The sequence below is a fragment of the Cervus canadensis genome, chromosome 1 (genome assembly GCF_019320065.1).
Source record: "Cervus canadensis isolate Bull #8, Minnesota chromosome 1, ASM1932006v1, whole genome shotgun sequence".
Taxonomy (NCBI): domain Eukaryota; kingdom Metazoa; phylum Chordata; class Mammalia; order Artiodactyla; family Cervidae; genus Cervus; species Cervus canadensis.
Window position 1 is genome coordinate 120,164,746 of NC_057386.1, and position 21,967 is coordinate 120,186,712.

The 21,967-nt window shown below is 45.1% G+C and overlaps 1 long non-coding RNA gene across 2 annotated transcripts; it reads right to left on the minus strand.

Moving 5' to 3' along the window:
* Nucleotides 1–12,169: 12,169 nt before the first annotated feature.
* On the minus strand, nucleotides 12,170–16,447 carry LOC122423169. Of its 2 annotated transcripts, XR_006264102.1 has the most exons (4): nucleotides 16,310–16,447; nucleotides 14,365–14,552; nucleotides 13,800–13,975; nucleotides 12,170–12,326 (listed from the first exon to the last, which is right to left on the minus strand). It is a non-coding gene; the product is annotated as an uncharacterized LOC122423169 (long non-coding RNA). The 2 variants fall into 2 exon arrangements; XR_006264101.1 differs by lacking the exon at nucleotides 12,170–12,326 and having other exon boundaries at nucleotides 13,547–13,975.
* Between the last annotated feature and the right edge of the window lie 5,520 nt (nucleotides 16,448–21,967).

A 21,967-nucleotide genomic window follows, 5' to 3' on the forward strand; every position in this document is an offset into this window, starting at 1 on the left:
TCATTCATTCATTTACCAAATGATTACTAAAGATCCACTTCAATACTTCACGATAGTGGAACTTTCCTGGTGGCCCAGTGGTTAAGAATCTGCCTTCCAATGCAGCGGATGTGGGTTCAATCCCTGGTTGGTGAACTAAGATCCCACGTGCTTGGGGCAACCAAGCTGGAGTGCCATAATTAGAAGAGGAGCCGGCACCTCAGAATGAAATATCCTGCATACTGCAACTAAGGCCTGGTGCAAATAAATAAATATCAAGGAAAATAAAAAGACTTCAGCAGTGAAAATAGGCATCAAGACCTTCCTAGCCCTCAAGAAGTAGATGGTATTTGCAAAGCATTCTCAGAGCTGCTCCAACAGAGAGGTCAGCATGATTACTCTCAGGGGGAAAAAAAACACAAAAAAGGAACATGGGGCATTCAGTAAAGAAACACTAGTCCAAGAGGAATGAAATGCAGGACCTTTTTGGCACAAAAGGAGTCCAGTTCTCCAGGCTGAATCTCTGATTTGTTGTCTGGCTCAAAACCACATCAACTTTTACATGTGTGTTATCATATGGTATTTTTCCAGTAGTCATATATGGGTATGAGAGTTGGGCCATAAAGAAAGCTGAGCACCAAAGAATTGATGCTTTTGAACTGGGTGTTGGAGAACACTCTTGAGAGTCCCTTGGACTGCAAGGAGATCAAACCAGTCAATTCTAAAGGAAATCAGTCGTGAGTATTCATTGGAAGGACTGATGGTGAAGCTGAAACTCCAATACTTTGGCCACCTGATGCGAAGAACTGACTCATTTGAAAAGACCCTGATGCTGGGAAAGATTGAAGGCAGGAGGAGAAGGGGACAACAGAGGATGAGATGGTTGGATGGTATCACCAGCTTGATGGACCTGAGTTTGAAAGCAAGCTCTGGGAGTTGGTGATGGACAGGGAAGCCTGGCGTGCTGCGGTTCATGGGGTTGCAAAGAGTCGGACACAACTGAACTGAACTGAGAATTTCACTGTATGTATGTACCACATCTTCTTTATCCATTCACCTGTCGATGGGCACTTAGGTTGTTCCCATGTCTTGGCTATTGTGGGTAGTGCTGCTCTGAACACAGGGCTGCATGAATCTTTTTGAATTATAGCTTTGTTTGAGTGTATGCCCAGGAATGGGATTGCTGGATCATATGGCAAGGCTTTATATTTGTAGACTTTTTGATGATGGCCATTCTGACTGAAGTGAGGTGATACCTCATGTATTTTTTTTTTTTTACACTATACTGCAATAAAAAATAAAATTAAAAAAAGGAAATGGCATTTCTCTCATTGTGCTCTGAGCTGTCTCTGTGTGTATACATAGATGTAGTTATCACGTGAACCCAGGTCTCCTGCATTGCAGGCAGATTCTTTACCATCTGAGCCACAACTGGGAAGCCCAGTTGTAATCATACTGTGTCCCTAATTTGGTTCTGATTTCTTCAATGAAGATTATTTTGTGAGGAAAAACAAACAAATATAACAGCATCTCTTCTTTTTTTTCTCTTTCCCCCTTCTTCTCCTCCTCTTTTTCCTCCTCTCTGTCTTCCTTTTCCTGCTCCTCTTCCTTTATTCTGGCTTCTCATGATGGAGCCTGATGTGGAGGGCTATTTTTGGAAGCGCGAAAAGGGTTCGCTTTCCTTCTGTGCACACGTAATGAAAGGCATCCACTCCTGAAGTTCTGGAGCAATATCTCTGGTTTTACTTTTCTGAGTGGCTTCAGTTTTGTTCTTCTCCATGAACCAGCATTATTCTCAGCTGTCAGGAAAGTGGTTGCCCCACATCTCATGTCTACACATGGTCCTTACTGGTCCTTACTCAGAGGAATAAGAGTGGGTTCTTCTGAAAAGTCTAGAAAAGTGAACATCCCTAGAAGCCACCAAGGCCACCTCTTCTTGCATCTCATTGTCTAGAATGGATCAAATAATTATTCCTGATGCAATCACTCAGAGCAGAACCAAGTTACCCTTAGGACTGAGTCCCGGAGCTGGGGATGGCGTTGACATCCCTTGAGGAATATGAGCTGCGTGGAGGAGTGATGGACCCATGGATAAACTGAGATCCTATTAGGAAGAAGGATGGGAGAAATGAATGGCGGGCCGGCCACTAACAGTGACTGTTACAGAGTCTTACCCCCTCTTTTCCCAGGAGTCTTCTCTTACAATATCATTTATAGATGTTAATAGATGCTGAGGGGCAGCCCAGTAACCATGTCAATATCCCAAATGTAACACAGATGGTTATTTTAGAAGACATGGGACATCTAACTCTACCCACCAGCAATATATACCTGTATCATACATATCATGCTTTTGCTCAGTCATATCCACTCTTTGTGACCCTTTGGACTGTAGCCCACCAGGCTTCTCTGTCCAAGGGGTTTTTTAGGCAAGAATACTGGAGTGGGTCACCAGTTCCTCCTCCAGGAGATCTTCCCAACCCAGGGATCTAACCTGCATCTCCTGTGTCTCATGCATTGGCAGGCGGGTTCTTTACTAGTGGGCCATCGGGGAAGCTCCCAGTATATACTCCACAGATCTGGACAAAACCAAATCATTTGATTCTTTTCTCCACCAAAGCTTTGTCTTCCCCTATAGCTATTTATCCTGTGTAATCAATTTCAATTTGATGAGCACCCTGCTTGTGTCAGCGGAGTTATGGAAAGCAGATGCTAAGATGGGGGGAGAAACGTGAGAGATTTATTGGAGAGTAATGCCTGTGAACGATGAAGGGGGAGAGAAGCAGGATTAGGTAGGAAGAGCTTCAGACCACAGGGAAGGTCAGAGAGAGCCTCAGCTCACTGGATGGGGAGGTCTAGAGCAAAGATCATCTGTTAGAGGGGGTCCTGTGCTGGGCAGAAATGGCCAGGCCCTGCCTGGTTTGGATGAGGGCTTCCCAGAAAGGATGTGGCGTTTTCTGTAGATTTATTTTTTTAAACTTATTTTATACTGGAGTGTAGCCGATTAACAATGTTGTGATAGTTTCAGGTGACCAGTGAAGGGACTCAACCATACATATACGTGTATCCATTCTCCCCCAAACTCCCCTCCCATCTGGGCTGCCACATAACATTGAGCAGAGTTCCCTGTGTTACACAGTAGGACCTTGCTGGTTATCCGTTTTAAATATAGCAGAGTGTACATGACCTTCTCAAACTCCTTAACTATCCCTTCCTCCCATCTCTCCTCACTGACAACTACTTGATATGCAAGGATGCACCATACGTAAGAATGTGGCTTTGACTTGAAAGGTTACCTGGATCCCAAGGGCCCTGCAGCTGGAGTTTGTTTGCTAATGGCACCCCTCACAGCCGAGTGATAAACTCTTCCTCGAAGGGAGATCCGAGCATCACGTCTGGGTGACAACCACACATTGAGTACCTGCCACGCACTCAGACTGTACAAGAACCTGCATCACCTTCATGGCTTAATACTGTTGTTCCTTGACATACAAACAAAATCGGTCTCACATACCCTTTTGTAGATGGAAAGTCCTTAGAAGTAGCCATTCATCCCCATTAAAATGAATACAAAATCCACAGCATTAATGTTAATGGAGAAGTAAGTTCCAGCAATAAGCTGCTGACACATATATGGGTCATAATTATATGCCACAGATAACTATAAAATCGGTTATTATACTAATAGTTTATTTTACAAAATCCTGCAAGAACTTGTCGGCAGCTGCAATGCCATTGCTTACCATTTTTATCAGTTGTTTGCAGGCTCTGTGGATGTGTGCATATGGGTAAAGAAATACTTGGTGTTTGCCTGAGAGTTCTTATTTTCGGATTGGATGCTGTATTGTGGTGCAACTACTTGCCAGGCTCTTCTGTCCATGGGGTTCTCCAGGCAAGAGTACTAGAGTGGGCTGCCATGCCCTCCTCCAGGGGATCTTCCCGACCCAGGGCTTGAACCGAGGTCTCCTGCACTGCAGGCAGATTCTTTACCACTGAGCCACCAGGGAAGCCCTTGATATGCAAGAATCCACCAAATGGACCTCTCTACTGAGTGGTGCCCGGAACAAAAAGCCATGATGATAATGACAATGGTGGTTGGTATTCCATTTAATAAACCACCCTGAACTTAACAGTCCCAAATAAGAACTGCTTTTTTATACCCATGGATTCTGTGGGTCAGGAAATGGATAGAGTACAGTAGGACTGTTTGTCACTGTTCTATGATGACAAGGTTTCATCTGGAAAGGTTCTTTTTGGTTTGTTTGTTTTAAAGATTTTTTTTTTTTTTAATGTGGATCACTTTTTAACTTTTTATTTTATGTTGGAGTATAGCTGGTTAACAGTGTTGTGATAGTTTCAGGTGGACCTCAAAGGGACTCAGCCATACTTACACATGTATCCATTCTCCCCCAAACTCCCCTCTCAGCCAGGCTGCCACGTGACATTGAACAGAGTTCCCTGTGCTATACAGTAGGTCCTTGTTGGTTATCCTTTTTAAATATAGCAGTGTGTACATGTCCACCCCAAACTCCCTAACTATCCCTTCCCCTCATCCGTCCCCCCTGGTGACCACAAGTTCCAGAGAAGTTCAATTTCATATTCAAATATGCTTTGCCAGTAAGTGAGTGAGAATTTGAACTCAGTAACTCGTGTCTCCAAAGCCCAGGACCTTTCAATAGGCCCCAGTAGAAGGGACAGGTCTGCGTGTGGGTCTTCCTTCTAAATGGAGGAAAGAACCTAGGTCTAAGGTGATCTTGGAATTCAGCCCTTACAAACCCACGTCTCTGGGAGGGAGGGCCTTGGAACTGCAGGTTAGACTTTGGGATTCATTGGTGCCAGATCTCTGTTATATGGGACACACCATATGGAGCCGAGAATTCATCACAGCCTTTGGCAGGCGGCCTGGCCTGCAAAATAACCGCAGAAGGCTACATTTTGATCAGGAAGCCCGCAGCTGTTTTTCAAAGTCATCGCCGGAATTTTTAATTTAATTTTATCTTTAGTAAACCTTGGTGTCCCTGGTTTCTCAGCCAGTCTTCTAATTTCCTGGGTGTTCTGGACGATCACAGTGGGTATCTGGCACGTGGGCAGAGAGACACTGGGATGTTTGAAGTGGTTCCCACACCTTGTTGGGCCAAGCAAGGCTTAGGGCCTCAGGAAAAAAAAAAAAAATCCCAAGTCAAGTTAAGCACATAAACAGCTGTGGCCTCGTCTCAAGGTTGCAGCCGCAAAAGGGAAGGAGTACAAAGGACCTCTGAGTGCTCCCCCAAATGGGCAATTGCCTGTTTTCCTAAAATGAGGCATCTGGAAGGCCAGGCAGACACCCTCAGGATAGACAGGCCAGCCACTTGTGCCAGTTTGCCATGCACAGCCCTCTTAGACCTTTCAATTTTCAATTTTCCAAGTGATTCACCAGATCCCCGTTACGTGGGGGCTGGACTCTTGAAAGCAAAGCCACATCTGAATTCTCCAAAGTGAAGCCACGTTTTAGGATTTGGCTGCAAGGGGCTTGGAATCCAGCCACCCTGGGACTTGAGAGGAAAGCAGTTCCATTTTTGAGGTTTGAGGGATCCTAGAATTCAGAAGCTGGGCCCAGCCTGGGAGAGAAACTGATTTCAATAGAATTTAATCCCCCACCTCCACCCAGACACAGGCTGATAGAACAACCTGGTTTGGGGCACGTTCTCATTGGTATGAACTGTGCTATGAGCCTTTAAGGTGTCCGGCTTTTGCTTACTGGGGGCAAAGACAAAGAATGAAATCGCACCATTCACAGAGATGTGGATGGACCTAGAGACCGTCGTACAGAGTGAAGTTAAGTCAGAAAGAGAAAAACAAATACCGTATAGCAGCACATATATGTGGAATCTAGAAAAATGGTACAGATGAACCTATCTGCAAAGCAGAAATACAGACACAGACGTAGAGAAAGAGTGTAAGGACACTGGGGTGGGGGGGAGTGGGGTTGGGATGAATTGAGAGATTGAGATTGATACATGCTACACTGCTAGGTGTAAAACAGATAAATAAAGTGGACAGGCCGTAGAGCACGGGGAGCTCTACTCAGGGCTCTGCGGTGACCTAAATGGGAAGGAAATCCAAAAAAGAGGGGATACATGTATACGGATGGCTGATTCACCTTGCCGTAGAGCAGAAACTGACACAACTTTGTAAAGCAACTAAACATCAATTAAAAAAAAAAATCACAGGATGGACTTGGTGTGTATATGTTTCTTCTTTTTCTTCCCCCACCTAGAATGGCAGTTCTTCTGTGCTGTATCTACCCCACTGGATGGGACAGGGAAGGGGAAGAGAAAAAAGAAGCCACATGTAAAATTCAGGGTTTTGTTATTTTCTTTTGCCTACACAATACCACACAGATGGTGTGGTTGACTTATTTTTAACTCTGTGTTTGTGTGAATGAACCAAACTGGTCAGTTGCTTGGGTAATAATGAGATCAGAAGCAAGCTGATCAAAGGCACCAAGAGCAACCGCTAATTCGATCAAGAAAAAAAAAAAAATCACCCCACAATAGCCAGACAAAGACATGTCAGTTTGGTCTGTGTATAAATGTGGCCTGCCTTGAAGTTTGGTGATGGGTACAGAGACGTATCCAAATGAATTGTATTTCTGACCATCTAAATAGCTGAGCCCTGATCATTCAGTCTGGCAGTTTAGTTTGTCCAATCCAGTTCTCAAGAAAGCTTACAGAAAATGGCATGGGTGTGTCTGCAGTCAAGGGGGACCTTGGGGGGAGGGAATTGCTGGTATTATAATACAATTATGACTGTTGACATTGACTATCAATCAAGTAGGGCAAGCAGGAATCCAGTGACTTCTTAGTCAATTGATTACACAGTGGCCAGTCCAATCAGTGGTATGATTTTTCCTTCCGTTTCTTCTTTTATTGTATTATGTACTAATTTAAAAATTAGTTTGGATTGATGTCTAGTTGATCAACAGTGTTTTTTTTTTTTTCTTCAAGTGTGCAGCAAAGTGATTCCGCTATAACGACGTGTCTTTTAAATCAAACCCTCATTTCTTTGGAGTTGGGAAATCAACTGCCTCTCTCCCTTCATATCTCTGTTGGGATATGGGTTGAATATGGGTTAAATATGTTATGGGTTCACCTGTACCATTTTTCTAGATTCCACACATATGCATTAATATATGACAGTTTTCTCTTTTTGACTTCAGCTTCTATGGCAACTCCAGAGGACGGGCGTGTGGATACGATGAAGGGACGGTGGTGGAAAGGGAGGGTGGGATGAGTTGGAAGATGAGGGTTAACACACATACATGACCATGTGTAAAACAGCTAGTGGGAAGCTGCCGTAGGGCACAGGGAGCTCAGCTGGGTGGTCTGTGACGACCTAGGGGGCGGGATGTGGGGAGGGGGGCTCACAAGGGAGGGGCCATATGGAAACAAACAGCTGATGGTGGTGCAGTGGTAAAGAATCTGCCTGCCGATGTAGGGGAAGCGGGTTTGATCCCTTGGTTGAGAAGATCCCATGGAGAAGGGGAATAGCAACCCGCTTCAGTATTCTTGCCTGGAGAATTCCATGGACAAAGGAGCCTGGTGGACTACAGTCCGTGGGGTCACAAAGAGTTGGTCACGACTGAGCACACACCACGCACATAGCTGATTCACTTCCTTACACAGCAGAAATGAACACAGCTTTGCAAAGCAATTACATCTCAATCAAGAAACACATTACAGGGATGAATTGTATCCTCCCTTCCCCCAGATAAAAGACACCTAGAGCTCCTAACCCCCAATGTCATGGTGTTTGGAGATAGGGCCTTGGAAGGTAGTTAGGTTCAAAGGAGGCCACGAGGGTGGAGTCTCCATGACAAGTCTCCATAAGGAAACTTCTTATAAGTTTCCTTATAAGAAGAGGAAGAGGCTGGAGCCCTTTCTTTCTCTCTCTCTCTCTCTCTGCCATGGTAGGACATAACCAGAAGGTGGCTGTGGACAAACCAGAAGGGAAATTCTCATCAGATCCCTACCAAGTTGCCACCATGATCCCAGCCCTCTGGCCTCCAGAACAACAGTAAGACATACTCTTCTGTTGTTTAAGGCACTCATCGATGACGTTTTGTTACGGCAGCCCTAGCAGACTAAGACTGTCCTCTCTAAGATCCCTTCCAGGATGGAGATTATATGACTATTGATCTTGCCCGTATGTGGCTAAAAGGTGTAATTTATCCTGGGATGGAAATCTCTATCTAAAGGGTCAAATTATTATTTTGGTCCATGATGTATTACACTTCCCTCGTCCATTTCTCGTCTTGGCCCTGTCAGCGAATTCGGTGCTGATGAGTTAATGTATATGAAAGTGCTTTGTAAATGGCAAGGCCCCAATAAAATGACTTATTTTTATGCTATTGAAGTTGAGAGCATTACAGCTGGGCTAAAGGGAGAGTGCATCTGATATCATGTGTGGGCAACAAGGTCGTGGGTGTATGATATTTGTGAAAATGCATGACGAGTGTAGTACATGTGTGTTTCAGTTTCTGCCTAAGTGGAAATTTAAGAAACAATGGAGCAATATGTTTCTAAACACGTGATCTTGAGAAGCTGCTCAAAGCTGCCACCAGACTCTAACGTTTAACGTCTGTGTGGTCTTGGATGAGTCACTTCTTCTGTGACTTGATTTCTCCTTCTGAAAAATGGGTACAATAATTTTCATTTCCTAGGGTTGAGAGGAAGATTAAATGAGGTAAGGCACATGAAACACAGAGCTATATATACCAGCTACGTATGTGCCTTTTTTTTTTAATGTGCCTATCTATCTTACGTGTATTTTGTGAGCATGTGCAAATGCCATGTGCTATCTTTCCTTCTATGTCTTGCAGATTGTTTTGTTCCCTGTGGTTTGGCTTGCATTCCCCCAGTAAACTACCAGGAACAAAAAAATAGAAGATGGTGTTTTGGGAGCATAGCCCTGGACAACCTGGGCTTTGGAAGATCCTGGAGGAATTACCTTTTGACCTTACAATGCCTCCAGCCTTCTCCTCAACATTTTGTAATCAGACATTTGAAACAGTTCCTTGGAGTTTTAAAGCATGACTCATCATCACTGCCTGGTTTGCACATTTCAGTCAATGACCCAAAAGTATGGTCTCACCCTGAGAAGGAATAAACCTTCCACTGTTTGGGGGGTGGGGGGCGGGGGAAGGATGTGAAGGAAGAAACACTTGCATTTCAGACAGGAAGAAACACTTGCATTTCAGACCACTCCAACCTCTCCATCTTGGGCTCTGTCCTTGGCACGCTATTGGGGAATTTGCTAGAGAAGGGAAACATTTGAGTCCATTATTTTAAAAGCAGCAGAAAATAGACTCTAGGAAAAAAAAAATTGTGCCGTGGCCACAGGAACTTAATGGGCCATTTTGATCTCTGCCTCCTGCTTGGCTGAGGGTGTCAGGAGCCATGCTCTCAGCTTGCAAAAAAATGTCATAATGAAGTGTTCAAGTAATGGAGAGTTAATGGAACTGGGAGCCAGGGTTATAACAAAAGGGCCTTAAAAGAGGGGTGGGGTATAATTTATTAACAGCAATATATGGCACAGGGAGCCTGCAACATTTATGAGGAAAGAAAATGGGACCTTTCACAAGATCCAAGGTTTCCACTCTCCGTAGGCTCCGGCGACACCCATTGGTCAGATGCAGGCTCCACCCCTTTCTCTGCGAACCCCTCAGTGCTTCTTCCCAAGGAAGAGTGTGGCATCTCTGCTGAGTTCTGTGGATCAAGCGTGGATGGAGAAGTTTCTGCTTATGATAAGGCTGTTGAAGTTAATATCCTCAGAGCATGGTTCGAGTGCTTAGGGTATTCTTCTCAAAATCTGGTCTATCAGCCGGGGCTTTGCTGGGTGTGAGATAAAGACCCAGAGTTCACACTGGCCTAAGACTGAAAAAAATGGGAGTATGGGTCTTATTTTGGATTCAGTCCAAAGTATATTGATCTTATTTTGAAGCAGATCTTGAGACGAGGAGATGAGTACAAATGGTTTATTTAGGAAATGATTCCAGGGAACTGTGGTTAGATAGTGGGGAATTGAGGGATGAGAAGGAAGATGATAAGGGTTTTTTTTTTTTTACACCTTTTTATTTTATATTGGAATATAGCCAATGAACAATGCTGTGACAGTTTCAGATGGACAGCAAAGGGGCTCAGCCATATAAGTACATGCATCCGTTGATTAAAGGTGTTTATTATCAAGCTAGTTGTAATGTGGGCAGGTGGAACTTAAATTCATATGGTCCACACTCTGGATGATATCATACAACATCTTTTCAAACTGAGGGGCAAGGGGGCTGGGGAAATTACTTATTCAATCCTTGCAGTCCTTAGTTGAGACCTGCTGTTGGAGTTTTAACTCCCTGGCATTCTTGGCTTTTTCTGCATGATGCCAAGGGTGCTCCTGTGGCCAGGGGCTGGGGGAGGCACCTTTGGGCAGAGGGTTGCAGGCTGTTTTCTGTAAAGAATTGTCAACATGTAAAGGTGACTGCCAAGGAGATGTAGATGCACTAGCCACAGCATCAGTCAAGGAGCGGGTAAATACTAACTGACTGTGTTGATTGAAAAGTTCAAGCTTGCAGTAGCTTCAGGCATCGTTAGATCCAGGGGCTAAAGCAGCATCATTTGGACTTGATCTGTAACATTTCATTACTGGTTTTTGTTTCCTCAACATCAGCCCCATTTTTAGGTGGGATTTCCCATGTCATGGTATGCTGCCTGCCAGTAGCTATATGCTTTTTTAATGTATATAATTTAGCCACCTCAGTGGAAAAACAAAACATTTTTTCCCCTCAGACAATTTCAAAAACAGCTCTAGAATGTGTGCATATTGGCTCAGCTTGGTTAGTTACTTATAAAGTATTTTAACAATTAATTTAATCTACTTGGAACCCCATGCCCCCCTCCCCCACCCAAGCAGAGTCTTCACATGCACAAAGATACTGCAATACTGTCTTTAACTAGAATCATTTGGTTGTAAATGACCCCTGTTCCACCACATCAAGGAATCCTTTTTATTTTCATGGCATGTTTGTGCAAGCATGATTTCAAGTGTTAGCCCTCTTCTGTGTTCCTCCGGAATAACTCCTCCTCTTCTTTGCTGAGCATCTCCTTCTGAGTAGATGGCCTTCCAAATTGACTTTGTGGGGACTTCCGTGGTGGTCCAATGGCTAAGACTCCTCACTGCCAATGCAGGGGGCCCGGAGTTCAATCCCCGGTCAGGAAACTAGATCCCACATGATGCAACGGAGTTCACATGCTGCAAGTAAGACCAGTGCAGTCAAATTAAAAACAAACAAACAAACTGACCTTGTGTAGCTAGCACATCAGGAGAGTGGGATAACAAGGGACAGAAGATCTAATTAAAACTGTGTTTGTGTGCATATACCTATACAGATGTTACTGACTTTCTACAGAGCCCAGAAGAGCATTTTGGGATTGTGCTCATTTAATCAATTGCTATTGTCCGTTTCTGGGAAGGAAAAAACTGCACATTTCTTTGCATCTTTTCCTGTTTTTAGCACCTCCCTAGCCACTCCAGTATTCTTGCCTGAAAAATCCCATGGACAGAGGAGCCTGGTGGGCTATAGTCCATGGGGTCACAAAGAGTTGGACATGACTGAAGCTACTTGGCATGCACTCCTTGTATGAGCTTCCCTGGTGGCTCAGTGGTAAAGAATCCACCTGCCAATGCAGGAGATGCGGGTTCGATCCTCTGGAGAGGAAAATGACAACCCACTCCAGTATTCTTGCCTGAAAAATCCTATGGACAGAGGAGCCTGGTGGGCCACAATGTATGGGGTCACAAAGAGTAGGACATGACTTAGGGATTAAACAACAATATTTACATATATATCTACATAAATATGTTCATATGTATGTTTGTATATTTATATTTACATATATATGCAGTTCTATGTTCGTATAACTAAAACAGGAGCTAGCTGTGGTTTCTGTCTTGGCTGGATTCCCAGCCTCACATAGACTCATCCGTCATTCACTTTGCCTTCCTTCGGGCTTCGCTGTTCCCGGACGTCATCTCGCCCCATGAACACAAGATCCTCCGGTAGCTCCAGTCCCACCTGTCTCACTCTCATTCAAAGAGAAGAGTTTGTTTTGACAAAAGCTCAAACAGAAGTGCCAGAACGCGATCTCACCTACTCTGGTTGCTCTGACTCAAGTCACATGACCCTTCCTGAGGCAATCACAGGCCTTGGAAGAACCCGAGTGTCTGACTGATCAGTCTTGGATCACATATTCTCTCTTGATTTAAACATTGACTTAATCAGAATCATACAGACTGAAAGTAGGGGAGCGCCGCTTCTGGAAAGAGGAAGATTAATGTCATTTACGGGTCTCCTTTGCAGCGTTAATTTATTTTCTCTCTTGTGGTACACACGTTCATGACTAAAGCAGCCTCTAGCATGCATTCAAATCACTAGACTTGTTATCGCTGCCCAGGTGTCCTCTGATACATTATTTAACATGTTGCATCACAGGGTTTCCCCACCCTTCCCACTGTGGGTACATGTGTTCTTATTCTCTTATTCTTTTTGATATCGTTGGCGTCCAGCACAGAGGCTGGCATTTATCAAGCATGCAAGAAATCTTTGAGAGGCAAAAAAGAAAAGAGAAACACAGGAAGAAATAAAGAACTCTGAATTTGAAGTCCCGAATTCCTTCCCAAGCTAGCAGTTTGGACCTGCATGTTGTCCTGGTGAGATGCAACATAGTAACCTGCACTTTGCACTCATCAGGTCCCAAAGGGAATTCACTGTCTTGTTTTCTGAATCACTACCCATTTCCTACTTCACTCTCTTTGACCTCAGGACATCCTGCCAGACGTTTGATCTGGTGGATGTAGATTTTGTTTCAGAGGGCCACAAGCCCTCTGAAATCATGTAAAATTTTATTTTAGCTTTTTAGTGGAGTATCTCTTTTAAAAAATTATTTATTTATTTGGCTATGCCTGGGCTCAGTTGCAGCATGCAGGCTCTTCAATCTTCGTTGTGGTACATGGGTTTTTTTGTTTTTTTCTTTTTTAGTTGCTGCATGCAGGATCCTTAGTTATGGCATGGAGGATCTAGTTCCCTGACCAGGGAGTGAGTCCAGGCCCGCTGCATGGAGGGAGCACAGAGCCTCAGCCACTGGACCACCAGCAATGTCCCCAAGTAAAATTTTAGGGACATGTTTCCATGAATCGACTAGAGGTGTGTTCCTTCCAACGCCGCACAGAAAGCAGGGTCCAGGAATTCACATGTTTGGTATTGCTTGTGTCACTGAATATCCATGAAATGCAAAAGGGGACCATGACCTAATGCGGTTTTAACCCTGCCTCATTACTACACATCACCCGTAAAAGCAGCCCCTTCTTGGCCAGGGCTATTTCAAGGAGATTTAGGAAGTGTTTGAGACTCCAGAAGAATGGCTGGAAATGAGAGATCCTTAAGATGGACCTCTCTGAAAGCTCAGGGCAGAATATGTGGACCACAGTCCCCTCCCTCCCCCACCCCGCAGAGGCACCAGATAAGTTCACTTGTGGCTGTCCCTTATAGTCCTGCTAAGACTTACCCAGTGCTGGAAAGAACAAGGACTCAGAGTCTATGGATCTGGGTTTACATCTCAACTCTGCCACCAGGACCTGTGAGACTAACGTCCTGTCCATTCTGAGCTTCAGTCTCCACGTCTATAAAATCATTATTGTAAATATCTCCGAGGGTTGTGAAACTATAATAAGATAACACTCATAGGCAAAGCACTTGCTTCATGGTGGACACTCGCTATTACTACTCTTACCTTTGTTGCATTTCTTACTGTGATGTTCGGTAATGTTGGAAGACAACTTGAGTGGAGGAAACCAAGGATTGTCAGCCTGATCCAATGGGACCATTTGCTCCTTGGTGGCTCAGTGTTAAGGAACGTGCCTGCCAAAGCAGGAGATGCAGGTTCGATCCCCGGGTCAGGAAGATCCCCTGGAGAAGGAAACGGCAATCCTCCAGGATTCTTGCCTGGGAAATCCCATAGACAGAGGAACCTGTGGGCTACACTTCGTGGGGTCGCAGAAGAGTCGGAGACGACTTTGTGATTAAATAACAACAAAACAGTTCAAATAAGCATTATTTATGGCCTGCCCTCTGTTAAGCACTTTATATGCCTTATCCCAATATTTCTAGCAACAACCCCCCGAGGTGGACCTTATTAGCCTCACGGAGGAAGCAGAGGGTCAGAGGAGTTAAAAGCCTGGCCGCTGTTCAACAGCTGCTGCAAAGTGACAAATCCAGGATTTGAGCCTTGTTCACATGACATCAGATGCCATGTTTGTCCCATGACACGAGCCCCAGACCCCCTATTCTCTACACACCTTCGTTTTTAATCGGTCCTGGGGGTGGAAGGTCAGGGGTCCTGGCACCCTAATCCAATTCTTGCTCTGGTTTTCCCATGAGAGCTTTGATCACCTTGTGTGTCCGCCACGTCCCCGCTCCAGTCGCTGGGAGGTCATCGTCCCCACTACCTGGGGACTCCAGGGGCCAGGAGCTGTGTGGGCTTTGCCTGTAAAGCAGTTTGATGATGTGTTAAGTGTCACTGCTTAATGAGCTGCAGGACCAAACACTCAGGGTAGAGGCGAGGGAGGTCGACACAGCCCCCAGACACATGCTCCTGCCCAGATTCAATCGTAAACGTCACAACCAGGGGCGGGTCTGGAGCCGCCCGCTCAGAGAACCCCGACTTCCGTTGCCCCATTGGCCTCTGACTAATCCACTCCCCACTCAACAGCTTGCCCCGACTTCCTCCCCAGTCCTCCAGCGGCCCCCCCAACCCCCCAGCCCATCCTCAGGGTTGTCGCCATGGGAGGTCTCTTCTTACAACAGGGCAAAGCAATTAAGGCCAGACGGGGTGAATTAAACCAGAAAGAATGAGTTTCCTCCAGCGCCAGAGAAATATTTGGGGCCTTGCTTTGGAGGAGAAGCCAAGAGGAGAGATGGACTGTGGTTGAGTGGTGAGGATGGAGGCTGATGGGATAGGACCAGGCAACAATAGGAAGGAGATAAGGGGTGTGTCTCTGGTGTGTCCTCAGTCGTGTCTGACTCTCTGTGACTCCCTGGGCTACAGCCTGCCAGGCTCCTCTGTCCATGGAATTTTCCAGGCAAGAATACTGGAGTGGGCTGCCATTTCCTACTCCAGGGTGTCTCTGGATAGAAGGTTAAAGTGGAAAGACAAGTTGAAGGAAGCATGGCAGAGTCATTCATTCACTCATTCATTCATCCATCCACACATTCACTCAGTCATTCATCCACCCATTCATTCATTCATTTACTCATCCATCCATCCATACACTCATCCATTCTTCCATTCAGGTATCAAACATTGACCTAGATGTTTTACATCCAAGGACAAATTGGAGACCATAATGAATTGATTAGGAACCAGGGCTTTGGAATGAACAGATATGGCAGATTCCACCGTTTGTTACTGGGTTAACCCTTGGCAAGAGACCCAAGCTCCCATGCCACAGTTTCAATAAAATGTGTTTGTCCTGCCAGGGCTTTGGGGGAGAATTAAATAATATAATGGATGCAGAATGAACATTGCTTTGCCCTTAAGTAGATGTTCAAGAAAATTAATACATCATGTATAGGGTCCTCTGTGTGTGTCTGTTGAATGAATAATTAAGTTTGTGCTTATGTTTCTACCTGTTTTATATACTTTCATTTGTATAGTTCTCAAAAATACACGAGGAAGTCGTTACTACCATCTTCCTTTCTTTCTAAATAGAAACCGAGGCACCTAAAGGTTGTATTATCTTCCAGAATCTCACAGTTGTTAAGTAGCAGAGGGAGCATTTGAGCCCAGGGAGCTTAACTCCAGAAACTGTGCATCTGAAGGTCAAATGACACTGTCTCCGAGTGTTGCTGGAGGCAAAAATAATAATTATGTTATACCTTGTGTGTTTAAGCAGTGGGCATTGGATCGGAGGATCCTTGGAGATCTCTTTACAGAATGCTATTCAATGACTCCCCCTGCCCATGGCCGGGTATGGACACACACACACAAGGACACAAACGCACACTTGTGTGTGTGCATGCTTTGGCCTCTGCTGACCTCCAGCTGCTCCTCTCCCCATGCCCTGCAGCGGTGGCTGTTTCCTGAGAAGGGGTGGCTGGACTTGTTGTGTGGATGCCTAAAGCAAAGGCTGCTGACCCCTGTAACCCCAATTCCATCCCACGGTGCCCTCCTCCTCCCCGCTTCCCCCTTTCCTTCCCTCCCTCCAGGGCCGGTGCAAACATGGCATCCAATTTGTTACCTACACAGGAAGGTCAGGGCCCCGCTGGCCCCTGCACTTTTCTCAGCGTGGGTCACTTGACTGTGGCTCGCTTGTTTTTCTCTCTGCTCTTTGAAAGCATCAATGGGAGTCAGCGAGGGAGCTGGGACCAGACGGTGACCTCTGACTATAAGAAATTCACAGAAGAGGAGGTTTTCTGGAGTCCTGCCTAGGTGTCAAAGCTGTTTAGGCAAGGCTGTGTGGGAGGATTTTGACGGAGAACTTGGGGTTTACCATAGACTGTAGGACAGATGGACTGCACTGCCTATAAAGTAATTGAAGTTCACAGACAAAACGTACGTGATATTGTGTCTCTCTGTGGGTGTGCGTGCATGGTGTGTGTGCCTACCCCTGTGTCTGCGTGTGCTCATGTGGGCGTTTTTCTGGCCAGAGGGTTCACAGATATTAGAATTTCAAAAGGATTTGAGTCTCCCTAAGGGTCAAAGTCCACTGGCTTAATGTCACGGGGAGTTGAAAGGGGAAGTTCTAAAGTGATTTGGGACAATGAAGGACCCAGGGAAAATCCCATGGACTCACAAGAGTCTGAGCACCACATTAATTGATCCAGGGGCCCCAATCCAAATATCTCCAGGGACCCACGGTGAATGTCAGTACTTGATGAGTGCAGCCAAGTGGAAGACAAGGCTTGGCATCTGGGAGACAAGCTATAGGAAACCAGATAGTAGAGAACGATTGTCCCCATTGAGGGCTCACAGCCATCACAGCCGTCGTTGACATCCTGGAGTGTTGCCCTGACTTTGCTGGGTCTTCCAACTCTTTTGAGGAGAATCAGAAACCCAGATTTCTGTCTGAAATGTCCCAAGTGAAAACATGCAAAGATATGTTACATTAGAATATTGTGAAAGCCAAACAATGTGCAGGCCTGCTCTGGCCTGTGAGTGTCTAGTTTTGCACATCCAGCGTTTTGTCTCCAAATCATTTTCCAGGGAGGGAACTGCAAGCCAGAAAGGAGAAGAAGTCTGTTCTTTCAAGAACCCATAAAATGAAGAATCAGGACTCAAAAGCCTAGTGGACCAGTGGCTAAGACTCCGAGCTCCCAATGCAGGGGACCCAGGTTCAACCCCCTGGTCAGGGAACTAAGACCCCCTACATGCTGCAACTAAGAGTTTGCATGCTGCCACAAAAAAGATCCCACATGCCACAACCAAGACTTGGTGCAACCAAATAAATACTTTAAAAAAAAAGTCAGGTCTCTTAAGTCACAACCCTTGTTTCTCCTACTCTCACATGGTGTTCTTTTGTGGTTGTTCAGTCACTAAGTTGTGTCCAATTCTTTGTGACCTCATGGACTGCAGCACGCCAGGCTCCCCTGTCCTTCGCTAGCTCCTGGAGTTTGCTCAGATTCATGTGCATTGAGTCGGTGATGCTGTCTAACATGCTGCTTAAGAAGTAACTTTTCTCTATTGTTCAGCTTCTCCCATGTAGGTCAGCAGTTATTTAGGCCTAGATACTAGACATCACCACTTCTTATTTACCCATCAGGGGATGTAGAGGAGGTCTATTGCCTGGGTGTCTTCACCTCTCCCATTTAGAATAAAGCCCTTTTGCTTTACACCTTGATCCTGGGCTTGGCCATGTAATTTGCTTTGGCTAATGAGACCTTAGCAGATGTGACACAAGCCAAGTTTTGAAAAGCGCTAATTTCATCTTGCTTTGCTCACCCTGGGACCTCTGCCATCACCTTGCGAACTAACGTGGCACAGCGTGCTGGAAGCATGTGAGAAATACAGGGAGGTGAACTGAGGCCATTCTAGATCAGCCAGTCCCCAGCCAGCTCCCAACTGACTGTATTCACAAAAGCAAGTGCAACCTAAATCACTCAAACTCAGCTCACAACAGCAAGACCAGCCAGCCTTCTCATAGAATCATGAGAAATGAATACATGGTTGCCATTTTAAACCACATTAAATGCATAACCCTCATTCTATGACACCCAGGTCACTTTTTATTTTGTCTCTTGAGTTATTGGAGTACCCTGCAGATATGGGGATGTACTGGTAAATGGGCCGGTATAAGTGGGTTGTTGTTGTTTAGTCACTAAGTCATGTCTGACTCTTTGTAATCTACCAGGCTCCTCTGTCCATGGGATTACCTAGGAAAGCATACTGGAGTGGGTTGCTATTTCCTTCTCCAGGGGATCTTCCTGACCTAGGGATTAAACCTACATTTCTTCCATTGGCAGGCATATTCTTTACCACTGAGTCACCTGGGAAGCCCCATAACTGAATTATATGCAGGGTAAATCTTGCTGAAAAGATGGCCCCATAATATTTCTGTAAATAGATCATATTTAATAATCCCAAGTGTAGGAGGCAGTGTATGGGGTAGGTTATGCTGCAATTACAAAGCTCCAAACCTCAGTGGCTTAATGTAACAAGAGTTTATTTCTCTCTCATGCTTCATGTACGATGCACATTGGCCTGGGGGTGAGGGCAGGCATTCTACTCCTTGAAATCTTTCAGAGATCCAGACTAGCAGAGAGTTCACCTTGACGTGCTTCCATGGCTACGACAGCAGTGGGAAATGAACATGGAGACTCACTTATCACAGCTCTCAGAGCTTCAAAGTGACACATATTGAGTGACAAACTGACACGTATCCCTCTGCTCATATTTCATTGGCTGAAGCAAGTCACATGACCATGCCTAACTTCAGAAGGGGCAGAGATGTACAATTCTTCCAAGTACCTAGAAAGTAGAGCATTAGAAATATTTGATGAGTAGCACAACTGGCTACTGGGCTTCCCTAGTGGCTTAGTGGTGAAGAATTCAGCTGCCAATGCAGGAGACACAGGTCCAGTTCCTGGGTCGGGAAGATCCCCTGGAGGAAGAAATGGCAACACACTCCAGTATTCTTGCCTGGAAAATTCCACGGACCGAGGAGTCTTGTGGGCTACAGTCTGTGGGGTCGCAAAAGAGTTGGACATGACTTAACGACTAAACAATAACAACAATTGGCTATTGCATCAAGAAAATTCAGCAATTTAAGAGAATCTTTTTTAAAAAACACAATGTGTTGATTATCTAACATTGGCTTGGCATTTTGCTTACTTTATCTTACTTAATATGCACCCTGGAAGACAAACATGACTATGCTTGTTTTTACAAAGTGGAAAACTGAAGATTGGAAAGATTATACAAATGCCCACGGTCACCTGGCCAGGAAGTGATGGATTTAACTTTGAAGCTGGCTGTCTCTCTCTCCCCCTCCGATGTTTTACTCTTCACCACACTTTTTCAATGCTTCCTTTCAGAAGCACCATATTTTTAAAAACTCCAAGAGTAAAACAGTATTAAGAAAGATAAAAATTTTTCTTAGGGAATTCAGTGTCTGGCCATTAAAATGTTCATGGTCTATCTTTTGTTGGATGACAATTTCCATATCAGGCTTTTCTTAAAGCAGGGGAATCAGAGGAAAAAAAAACCCAACAGTGAGCCAATATTAACACAATATATGATTTAGCTTTCTTGGGGATTAAGGGTGGTGCATGGAAGCTTATCAACTTTCTCTAGTGAGACCCTGGTATAATCTTGCTGTCAAACAAGGCTTTTGTTTATCCCAACCTTCACTGGAGGATTTCTTTACAATTTTGAAAGTAATTTTTTGTAGTTTATCTTATTGTGCAGCAAAATTCACTCCTCTCCCTCTCCCACTGTTGTTGGAGAACATTTCCCCCATGCTGTTGAGTTTGGGCTTGGTTACGTGACATGTTTTGGTCACCAGTGTTGGTGGGGGGTAATGATGTAAGCTGAGTCCTTAAACATGCTTGCATGTATTGGCCTGACTCTTGAGCTCTCTTAATCTACCATGAGAAGAGCATCTACTCAGTAGTCATTGCCCTTGTATCCAGTAATCTGGTATAAACACATGTGGAGCAGACAAGGAGCCATGCAGCCAAGCCAAGCATATGCCAGCTTAACCCCAGTTGATTGCACATCCATTAGTGTAAGCAAAATGCTATTGCTCTAAGCCACTGGATTGTAGAGTTATTTGTTAGGCAGCATTACTATAGCAATAGCTGACCAATACACCATTTATCTTGCATACTGGTAGGAGATGAAAGTTAGCCACTGGAACATTACAGAGGTCATTTATTTAGTCCAATTTAATCTGGAGAGGTAGGGGTGGATCTATAGAGATGTCAAGGAACATGATGAACTCTTGCCACAAAAGGGCATAGGACTAGGAATTGGGCATGCTTGAGTTCTGACCTCAGCTCTGACTCATGCATGCTATTTGAAATTTGGTAGGTCATTTCCAGTCCCTAGGCTTTTGCTTTATTTTATGTAAAGGGGATGCTTTTAAAGAAATAATTTTATTTATTTTTGGCTGTGCTGGGGTCTTCGTTGCTGCACGTGGGCTTTCTCTAGTCGCTGTGAGCGGGGGCTACTCCAGTTTTGGTGCTCATGCCTGCGCTTCTCATTGCAGTGATTTCTCTTGTTGTGCAGCACAGGCTCTAGGGCACTCAGGCTTCAGTGGTTGTAGTTCCCAGGCTCTCGAGTACATGTAGTTGTGGCACATGGGCTTAGTTGCTCCATGGCATATGGGATTGGGCTGGATCAGGGATGGAGACCGTGTCTCTTGCATTGGCTGGCAGATTCTTTGCCACTGAGTCACCAGGGAAGCCTCCAAGGGGCCGATTTAAATTAGAGTGGCAAATAGGTCCAAGGGGCCCCCTGAGATTTATTACTGCTGGTTGTCTTGAGCACATTGGCAAACTGGGAGGATGGATTCTGACTTGGAACATGTGTTCTGTGATTGATTATTGATGTCTGCCATGGGCACAGATTTCTCTGTGTGTGTGTGTGTGTGTCTTCCCTTGCCTACTGTATACATCTGAGAGTCTAGAGGAGTCTCAGAAGCCAGTCGGTTGTCCTTGTGCCCTGACAAAGATAGTCAGAGAGAAATTCGATCTCCTGTGAAAGAAGAGGAGGGCCACGAGTTCACAGATTCTGTGAGGTTAGGGTGATTCTTGTAAAATTCCTTGCATTTCCTCAGCAAAGTATCTGTGGAGCGCTGCAGCTGTGATGGAGAAGCTGGCAAGCTGCTTGGAGCACACTCCCTCTTGCCCACCAAATGGTGGAGAATCTAAGCTGACAAAGGCTGGGGCTTTAAGAATGAAAGCTGATCAAGAGCCTTCAAAACGGGGCGAGGGGAACTTGTTGCTTTGGTTCCTTTAAGAGCAAGTGCAAGTCCTCAAAATGGGGTGATGGGTACCACTTGGTCAAGGAAACAAAACTGTTGGTCCTGTGACCAATCTTAATTGAGCAAGAATCAAAGCAGAGGCACCCAGCCCTCCCTTTGCCCAAGCATTGTTCATTGGGAAATTTTACTAACTGCCCTGACGGGTTAGTTTTCAAAGTACTCCCTCCTTTCAAAAAATATGCTTCCACCTGGTATCAGAGCTCTTTCCACAGCTTTTGGATTAATGACCGAGCTTCATATTTTAGAGAACATAGATTCAAAGAATTAGTTCACACACAGGGAGGCTGTTGAGAAAGCAAGGGCATCGTTCTGCCAGGATGGAAAAAAAGATCAGCCAGAAGTTTGCTTAAGGTGGAAATACTGGTTGGTTCCACTTTCCCAGAGCTCAACTCAGCCACCTGCTTGTTCAGTGTCCTTG